Here is a 10,285-nt window from a genome sequence, read left to right as displayed (position 1 = left end):
CGAGACTCAGGGATGAAGCATGTCTGCAAGGTCGCAGAGCTAGAAGTGGGGGGCTCAGGTCTACCTGGTCTGAAGGCCCTTCTTGGAGCAGGAGGCTCGTATGAGTAGGTACTGAACGGGCCTGGTGTCAGGCGTGTGGTTTTAGGAGTAGGTGAGACTTAGAGTGCACTCCCTAAATCAATGGCTTTGGGGAGAAAGTTTCCTTGGAGAACTGACTCTTGGGAAATCCACCCCAGGCTGGACATGCAGGGCCTTTGTCTATTGTTCTTCTAACTGCTGGAAACCAAATGCTAGTCTCTAAAGAGGCCCCAGGTGTTCTGTCTTCCTTTCACCTGTATCCCGGACCAGGGTGAGCATTTCCCTGAAAGCCAAGAGCAGGGGGGTACAGCAGGGCCAGGGATGGTCCAGACAGCAGGGGGCCTCCCCTGACCGGCTATTGGGTCCTCAGCACGGGCCTCGGCCACACGGTCAGGGCTCCGTCCTCTGGCTCGGGCAGCACCGGGCTGGCTGCAGGGGCGGGGGAAGGGGAGGTTCAGAATACGGGCCTAAGAAAGTGAACGCGAGTCTTCCAAAGGTCATTTGTCTCAGGGAAGTCTGTTTAACTCCCTGGGGAATGACTACCGCAATGCTCAGGGATTTTGCCAAGAAAGAAACTTGGGCCTCGGTCGCTGCCGAGGTATGGGCCACATGTGTTTTGCAGAAGCGCATCCCGCAGTCCAGCGTGCAGACACATCAGGAAACAGGTCTGACAGCGCCCAGTGTACCAGCGCACGAATCCCAGGTCTGGAGCCAGAAGATAAAAGAGTGTGACTTGGGGCTCTTACCTTGGGCTTGGGCGAGCGCGCTGGGACCCGCCCCGTGGACCCAGGTCTGGAAAATCGGGTTTGGCAGGAGGGAATTACGTTCCTTTGCAGCTGCACCCACTGCCTGACCTCAAGCAGCAGCAGGTAGCAGTATCCAACCAACGTGGCTGTGAACCTTGCCACCACTTGGAGCGGCCAGCCGGTAGCCGGGCTCGAGAACAAGGTTTCTGGAGAAATCCAGGTGGTCACCGGGTTTTGCCTACACAGAAAATGGGGTCACCAGACCCACATGCATTTCCTTCTCGCCCTTCAGTGAAGGCCAGCGGGGGAACTTGGGAATGATTTACAAGGAGGCTGTTTAGCAGAGGGAGTACATAAACTTTCCAGAGCACTCACCCCTGCCCCCCCACCCCATAAATTTAAAAAACCCAGATGAATGCAAGATTTGAGAAGGCTTAAAAGATATGTCAGTTCAGTAGGTTAAAAGCTCGTTGAAAACACACACACACACACACACACACACACACACACACACACCTTTAGCAAAATTTAGCCTTTTACTAAACAAAACTTGTTGGGTGCAGTGGAGTGACTTCTGACTCATACTCACCCTATAGGACAGAATAAACTGTTCCCAAGAGTTTCCTAGGCTGTACTCTTTACGGAAGCACTTGTCTGGTCTTTTCTCTCATACAAGGTGCTCCGGTGCTAGAGTGGGTAGAGTGGACCCTGGGTGGGCTTGGAGAACCCCTTTGGAAGAATTGTTGCTGCTGTTGGCATTAAGTGCCTTTGAGTTCGTCCCAACCCATAACGACCCTAGAAACAACAGAACAAAACAGTGCCGGGTCCTGTGCTCCCCTCACATATTGAACCCACAGTTGCAGCCCCTGTACCCTCCATCTCTTGAGGACCTGCCTCTTTTTACTGCTTCTCCATGTCACCAAACACGGTATCCTTTTCCAGAGACTGGTCCCTCTTGACATGTCCAAAGTATGTAAGGGCAAGTATTAATGCAAACTAGGGATATATATCTAATTTCGAAGATAGAGGACTATAATAAAGGGGCAGTGCTAGGCTGCCCTCTAGAGTCACTTTGACTTGGAGTGGACTCAGTGGTAAGGCTGTTGGTGGCTTTCCCTCTCCACAGATCTGCTGGTGGATTCGAGCCTCAGCTCTTCCAGATCACAGGCAAGCACATAAACCATTTCGCCACAAAGACTCCTTCCTGAAGAAGTTCGGTCCGGTTAAATTAAAAGCTGGCATTTTCTCAGACAAGCCTGATGCTCATTAGCATCCGGGAAGAAGTTCGGGTTAAGTAGTCAGGTACATCGGAAGGGAATTTCTGGATGGCTTCTTCTATCCCGATTCGAGGTACAGTCTCTCTCTTCGCCCGCCCAACACTCCCCAGAGCAATAGCAGTGGCGAGCCCAGCCACTCGTTTGCAAATGATCTCATTTTAAGAACCTAGGAGACATGTTAGAATGATTACTTTAGCAAACACATTGGAAAGCAATTTATGCTTGCAACTTTCACCGAGTTAAACTGTTTTCAATTAGCATCGCTTCTCAACTACACTGACTTAGAGACAGGTTCGGAATATTTATTTTTCTTGCCTCAGCAGGAACTGTTTCATGTGCTTGTTTCATGAACAATTATGAGTCTAAAATTAACTGCTTACTATGAGATGTCAGGGGAAGAAACGGACCGGCAAGGTGAACCCGCTCGGTGCCATGTAGCATGAATCTTGAAAGAGCCAATGACCAAGACAGACATCATTCTGGGAGACCCTCAAGACAGCCTCAGTCCTGCCTGTGAAGGCATTCAAGTCCCACCAGAAGTGGGACGGATCTTCTGAGCCAGTGTGGTCTGACATGGCCAGGTCTGCTGCCTAGAGTTGGGCAGTGAGCGGTCTGTGTAGTCATTCAATACAGACCTGGATAGGGCCTCTCCAATAACGTATGTCTGTTATGTCCGATTGGCTCGTGCCCTAGTACTATAATGGTTATGCGTTGGTCAGCTAACTGCAAACTCAGCAGGTCAAAACCACTAATCTCTCCACAGGAGAAAGACAGGCTTTCCACTCCGTAAAGAGTTACAGCCTTAGGATAGCACAGCGGACAATTCTACCCTGCTCTATAGGGTCACTATGAGTCTACATCCACTCCGTGGCAGTGAGTTTGTTTCTGTTTTGTTTTGTTTTGAATGCCCTGACTGGTTCTCCAATATGGCCGCTATCAAATCATCATGGCATTGAAGTCTACATGTGACTGTTAAAAAAAAAAATAACATGCTTACAAATATACCTTATGTGAAGTGGACCCAGTTAGCAAATAAATGTTGAAGGATGTGTGTTGTTTGTGCAACAAAATTTTCACATTGTCCCTTACCACTTGGGTCTTACTTAAAATGTCCCTGGCCAAATTTTTGGTGCCTTTCTTTCTTTAAAAAAAAAAATCATTTTATTGGGGGCTCTTACAACTATTATCACAATCTATACATCCATCGTGTCAAGCACGTTTGTTCATATGTTGCCATCAACATTTTCAAAACATTTTCTTTCTACTTGAAACCTTGGTATCAGCTCATTTACCCCCCTTCCCCACCCTCCCTTCCTCATGAACCCTGGATAATTTATCTTTATTTTTTTCATGTCTTCCACCAACCGCTGTCTCCTCTCACCCACTTTTCTGTTGTCCATCCCCTCTGGGAGGGGCTTATATGTAGATCATTGTGATCAGTTCCCCCTTTGTCCTCCCACCTTCCTATTCCCGTCCTGGTATCACTACTCTCATTATTGGTCCTGAGGGATTTATCTGTCCTGGATTCCCTGTGTTTCCTGCTCTTACCTGTACCCGTGTACATGCTCTGGTCTAGCCAGATTTGTGAGGTAGAATCGGGGTCATGATAGTGTGTGGGGGTAAGAGGCGTTAAGGAACTAGAGGAAAGCTGTATGTTTCATTGGTGCTATACTGCATCCTGAGTAGCTCATTTCTTCCTTGGGTACCTTGCTTGTTAATGAGAAAAAGCAACTCCGCAGCACCTAGTTCTCCCAAGAGCAGACATCTAGCCATTGCTTTGCTACAGAGCCACTTATCCATGTCTTGGCTTAGAGGAAGTCTTTCCTAACCTTCTCTCCATCTTCGGTTTTCTTCTGTTCTTCCACATCCCTCCATGTACATCTCTCTCACTGCACTATCGTCTGGTTGGTGAATTATCTGTTTATGGAGCTCCTCTGCGTTTCCCACAATTCCCTTCAGAAGCAAGCATTACTCTCAGCCCTGTGTTAAAAGCATCGCTTCCCTCTCCTTATAGCTTTACCACCTGCATACGATTTCAAAAGTACTCATTGCTTCATTTTAAACTGTTAAGCAGAAAGCAAAAACCTATGGTAGTTATGTCAGGACAGGTGTCATCAGTAAAGGACATTGGGCCTCGACTCAAGTACTCCCTTAACACAAGAACACTTTATTCTAATAACCCGGCATTCTGTATGCTCACCTGCCCTGACACGATCGCTGAAGAAAAAAGTGGGTGCATAAGCAAATGTGGTGAAGAAAGCTGATGGTGCCCAGTTATCAAAAGATATAACATCTGGGGCTTTAAAGGCTTGAAGATAAACAAGCGGCCATGAGCTGAGAAGCAACAAAGTCCACGTGGAAGAAGCACACCAGCCTGTGTGATCATGAGGTGTCGATGGGATCAGGTATCAGGCATCAAAGACCCAGAACAAAAAAATCATATCAATGTGAACGAGGGGGAGTGCGGAAGATCCAAAGCCCATCTGTAGACCATTGGACATCCCCTTACAGAAGGGTCATAAGGAAAAGACGAGCCATTCAGGGTGCAGTATAGCACCGATGAAACATACAACTTCCCTCTAGTTCCTTAATGCTTCCTCCCCCCACACACTTTCACGACCCCAATTCTACCTTACAAATCTGGCTAGACCAGAGCATGTATGCGGATATAGATAAGAGCTGGAAACATAAGGCATCCAGGACAGATAAACCCCTCAGAACCAATAATGAGAGTAGCAATACCAGGAGGGTAAAGGGGAAGGTGGGGGGAAACAGGGGAAATGGATCACAATGATCTACATATAACCCCCTCCCAGAGGGACAGACAACTGAAAAGTGGGTGAAGGGAGCCATCAGTAAGTGTAAGACATGAAAAAAAATTATAAATATCAAGGGTTCATAAGGGAGGGAAGGGAAAATGAGGAACTGATACCAAGGGCTCAAGTAGAAAGACAATGTTTTGAAAATGATGATGGCAACATATGTACAAATGTGCTTGACACAATGGATGGATGGATGGATTGTGATAAGAGCTGTAAGAGACCTGAGATAGTTAAGGTTTATTGCACCAACCTGGCTGATAAACACCTGTAGGGTTAATTGAAGGGCGGAGAGATAAATGGCTCCGTGAGCCTCGCCTTTCTAGTTCTCAGGTCTCTTGCTTTCTGATAGTCAGACTAGGGTGCAGCTGCCTTAGCCAGTTCCCTGCTTCAGCTGGCCAGGCTCACTTCCTGAGAGACATCCCTGAGGAGAAACCACATGGACCTACCCTGATGCAGCCCTGGGTGCTGGAGCAGCCATGTGGAGACCCCTGCCAGCACTGTGATGCTTACACATTCACTGATTTGACTTTCCTCCTGTAGTCGGCGTCATTGCATGTGTTTTTGCGAGATTGAGGAGGACTTTGTAGATTGGTGTTGGATATATAGGCTAATGTTGGACTTATGGGCTTGGGTCGCACTGGGTAGGGATGTTTCTTAATGTATTCTTACCCTTTATATAAAACTCTCATACATATGAGTTTTTCTTTCCAGGTTCATAATTTATTGTACAAACTGAGTATCGCATGATGAGTTGACATTCACTTCTCCAGGCATGAGAACTTAGCAGCTGAGAATCCATTTATGATATTTTCACAGCTGGAGTGTTTTTAGGTTTTAACTTGAAGTATAGGACCAGCAGAGCAATGTCCCCATATGTGGCCAGCACACAATTCATTCTACCTGTGAGAGTGAAAGAGTTGAAATATTTTTTTTAATACCACTGAACTGGAATTGAGAATCGGCTTCTGGACCTGCCATGATTTTGATCTTTTTGCCAAAGCTACAAATTTCACAGCAGTGTCCTTCAACCTCAGCAGCCACCACTCGGCTACAAATGAGTTTCTATGGATTTGTTTCTCTAATGTACCCAGACTAACACAAGACCCCAATTAAATGATTTAAAAAAAAAAAAAGAACAGACATCGAATGTCCAACAAGAACTGTGGATGGGAGCAGTGGGGGGTGGGGCAGAAGCAAGGGCAGAGCAGTCGCATGAGCTGACAGCAGCATGTGAAGAAAGCACGAACCTCACCAGTAACTGGTCCAGAGGAGACAAACACCGATACGAATCCAGAACCTTTACAATGACAATGGGGCTCTTTGAGATGCCAGTCCTCATCATGGTCCTACGCCATCTTGCTTCAATTTGGGCTGGTTGCCTTTCATCATGTGGGGCATTGCCATCCTTTGGAATTTCCCTGAAAATTAATGTGCAGGTTGTAAGCGTCTTTGTTTTCAAACCTCACGACTCCCTCCTGGGTAGTTTCCTAGACACAGTATGCCTTTGAAAGGCTCGTGCATCTTGTATGGTGTCTTCCTGGGATTTCCTTTGTTCCTCTCTTCTGCTACATCTCTGGGCTCCTTGTACTTTCTCACTGTGATACCACATACGTTCTACTTATTTTCTAAGAACGAGAGCAAGGAAAGCTAAAAGCATTCTGTGAGGACTAGTTCTGACCTCCTCTGACTTCCCAAAGGGGAAAACGAATCAAACTCAACATCAGCCCAAAGCTAATTCCTATGAGGCAAGGGTCAGACTCATCTCTGCCCTCCAACCTTCTGACCTGTTCTGTAACCAGGTGTCCCTCCTATGGCAGTCTCTACTTGGTAAAATAATTCGTTGCAATGACCACAGATCATGCTCGTAATTCTAGGGTTTATTAGGAAAGTTAACAGGTTACAGTTCAAATCAGAAATGCTAAGGGGACAGTTCTTTGATCAGGGCAGTCTCTTCCCAGCTGTGCCCACAAAGATAACTGTGTTTGGTCCTTACGGTTTCAGCCTTCGGCTCTGCCCTACACAGGTCATGCTACAAAGCTCCTTTAGTGCTGCCAATAAAGACCGAAAATGGCACTCCATTCGGTCATACGTGTCCGCCTGAAGGCACACAGCGGTAGCAATATGGGTATGAAAAAAACGTCACTCCCACCTTCAAGTGTCTGGAGGTAACCCCATGCACAGCAAGCCTTCTGCACGAAGGCCTGGGAAGATCACCATTCGGCCCGGGCTCTGGTGCTTGGCTCTGCTGCTCCGCCTCTGGTACCCCAGACCTAGCTCTTGGATGAAAGAGGTTCGGCACACAGGGATCTCAGTCCAAAGGAGGCACACCTTTCCTGGCTCTTGATGATGCTCCATTCTAGATCCCCTATTCCTGCTTTGGAGGTGGCTCATTTTAAGCCTGCTGTTAGGTGCCCTTGGGTCAGTTCCGACTCACAGCAACCCGATGGGCAACAGAAGGAAACACCACCCAGTTCTGTACACTCCTCACCATCACGTTTACGCTTGAGCCCATGGTTGTAGTCCATCCATCGTGCCGAAGCTCTTCCTCCATTTTGCAGCCCCTCTACTTTATCCAGCAGGATCTCCTTTCCAGGGACTGGTCTCTCCTGACAGCACGTCCAAAGTACACGAGGTGACATCTCACCATCGTCGCCTCGAAGGAGCATTTTGGCTGTACTTACTCCAAGACAGGTTTTTGTCCTTTGGGCAGTCCATGGTACCTCCAATACTCTTCATCAGCATCATCATTCAAATGCATCCATTCTCCTTTAGTTTTTTCTTTTCGGTTTCCAACTTTCACATGCATATGGAGTGATTGCAAATACTATGGTGGAAGAAAGTTGAGGCTTTCTACTCTCACAAAGAGTTACGTCTTAAAAACCCAAAGGGGAGGCTCTAATCTGTCGCATAGGGCCACTATGAGTCAGAATTGACTCCGTGACAGTGACTTTCAGGTTTTTGGTTTGGGTCAGGCCAACCTTAGTTGTCAACGTTGCATCCTTGCTCTTAATACTTTTTTAAAGCTTTCTGTAGAAGATTTACCTGATGCAGTGAATCCTTTGATCTCTTGACCACTGCTTCCATGAGCATTGACTGTGGATCCAAGCAAGATGCAATCATTGACCAACTTCCATCTTTTCTCCATTTATCGTGATGTTACATATTGGTCTATTGTGAGGATTTGGGTTTTCTTTATACTGAATTACAATCCATACCGAAGGCTGCAATCCTTGCTCTTGATCAGCCAGTGCTTCAAGTCCTCCTCACTTTCAGCAAATGAGGGTATGTCATCTACATATCGAAGGTGGTTCGTAAGCCTTCCTCCACTCCTGATACCACATTCTTCTTCATATAATTCAGCTTCTCTGATAATTGGTTCAGCACACAGATTGAGCAAGTATGATGAGAGGATACAAAACATGACACATATCTTTCATGATTTTAAGCCATGCAGTATTCCCTTCCTCTCACCGCATAATTGTCTCTTGATCTGTGTATGAGTTGCACTGGAGCACAATGCATTATTCAGGAATCCCCATCCTTCTCAAGGCTATCTATAGCTTGTTATGGTCCACACAGTCAATAAAACATAAGTAAACATCTTCCTGATGTTCGCTGCTTTCAGCCAAGGTCCATCTGACATCAGCAGTGATCTCCCGTGGTTCATGTCCTCTTCTGAATCCAGCCTGAATGTCCGGCAGAACCCTGTCAGTGTACCACTGCAACCATTGTGGGATGATCTTCCTCAAAAAGTTGCATTTGATATTAATGACACCGTTCTATAACGTTTGCATTCTGTTGGGTCACCTTTCTTTGCAATGGCTACAAATATGGATCTCTGCCAGTTAGTTGGCCAGGCTGTCTTCCATTATTTCACGGCAAAGACTAGTGAATGCTTTCTTCTATCTGGATTTCAACTGTAAGGATTCATGACTTAAGTCTAGTTATAGTTATAGATCAGATGAATCTTGGCTCAAAGTCAGTCTGAACTGACTGGATGGCACCTAACAACAACAAAGGGCTCTAGAGGCAGTAATGGGAGGGTGTTTCCTGGGAACCTGAAGCATTAGCTTGAAAGGCGTCTGCCTCAGGCAATACTGCAGACACAGCCCGGATGCCCTATCAGCATGCAGAGTTGGGCTAATTTCCTCAGCTTAGGTGTGTGTGTGTGTGTGGGGGGGGGTGTTAATGATTTTGCTGAGTGGATTCATCTCTTCACATGGGAGGGTTGGTGCTGGTGGCTGCAATAGCTCAATGGAACCTCAACGCTCAATGTTGCTTTAGGTTATTGGCCCATATGTCCCCAGTCCAAGTTTCAAGGCCCCATTTCTTTCCAATCAGTGCTCTCACTTTAATATCAGACACCTTTCGAGGTTGAGAATTAAGCGGGCATTATAATTCAGCTACTCATATAATAAGACTCTGGGTTTTGTTTTCAGCAATGTCGGTTACTAGAAGAGATAAGGCTTTCTCTCCTAGCATAGGGAGAAACTTTGAAGTTTTAATTATGAATGTATAAGGCATTAGAGTTGAACTTACTCCTGAGATCATCTGTCTCCTTTACCAATTTGTTTATTATAAGAAGTACCAACCAACCAGCTTCCCATACTTTTCACCCTGACAAAATTATAGAACAATATCAGACACACGATCACCCAGAGTCTCACATCTCACCAACACTTCATTTCTCAGGGGTGCTCACATGGGTCTTAGCTTTGCCACTTCACACCATGGATTAACAGCATCCTATTAATCCAATAGTGACAGACTTGTCCATACTTGGTAACTTGGGAACAGTAGTTACCAATAGTGACAGACCTATCCATCCTTCCAGAGACAGAGGCTAAGTTCTCAGTGCCTTTAGACATAATTAGACATGAGAACCAAGTCAGAAGACTCATCTTTATGATTTCCTTCCTCTGGAACCACTCTTCATACCAAGTACGCTAGGTTGGGTTTTCCAGAGAAGTAAAACAGTGATTTGTATATGCTTGTCTCTAGAAGAGATTTATATCCAGAATTGGTTTGCGCCGTTATAGAAGTAGGTAAGTCAGGCTTCTCCTGACTTGTGGAAGCTGATGAACAGGAAGGTGGGGTTGGGGGGAGGGTGGGCACCGACTAGAGAATGGAAAGGTAAATGGACCCAAAGTTGGCTGAATGAGCCTACAGCCCGTCATCCATCCAATGGTGCCTCCCGGGATCAGCAGACGACCCAACAGGAGACCCAGGAACCACATGCAAGAGCCAGCTCCAGGGGAAGGCAAAGGCCAAAGGAGACTGACTCTTCTTGGTCTCTTTCTTAGACAAAGACCCACACCCCCAGATTGTGAGCTGACTGATCAGCTGGGCTCCACCTCTATTC

At 46.5% G+C, this 10,285-nt stretch overlaps 1 pseudogene; it reads right to left on the bottom strand.

Moving 5' to 3' along the window:
- Positions 1-5,722: 5,722 nt before the first annotated feature.
- LOC115873337 lies at positions 5,723-5,901 on the bottom strand (annotated as a pseudogene).
- Between the last annotated feature and the right edge of the window lie 4,384 nt (positions 5,902-10,285).

This window comes from Echinops telfairi, unplaced genomic scaffold, assembly GCF_000313985.2.
Source record: "Echinops telfairi isolate 266 unplaced genomic scaffold, ASM31398v2 ScPeMD7_7468;HRSCAF=8506_0, whole genome shotgun sequence".
Classification (NCBI taxonomy): Eukaryota; Metazoa; Chordata; class Mammalia; order Afrosoricida; family Tenrecidae; genus Echinops; species Echinops telfairi.
The sequence above is the reverse complement of the archived record's forward strand: the minus strand, read 5'-3'. Positions and strand labels throughout refer to the sequence as shown.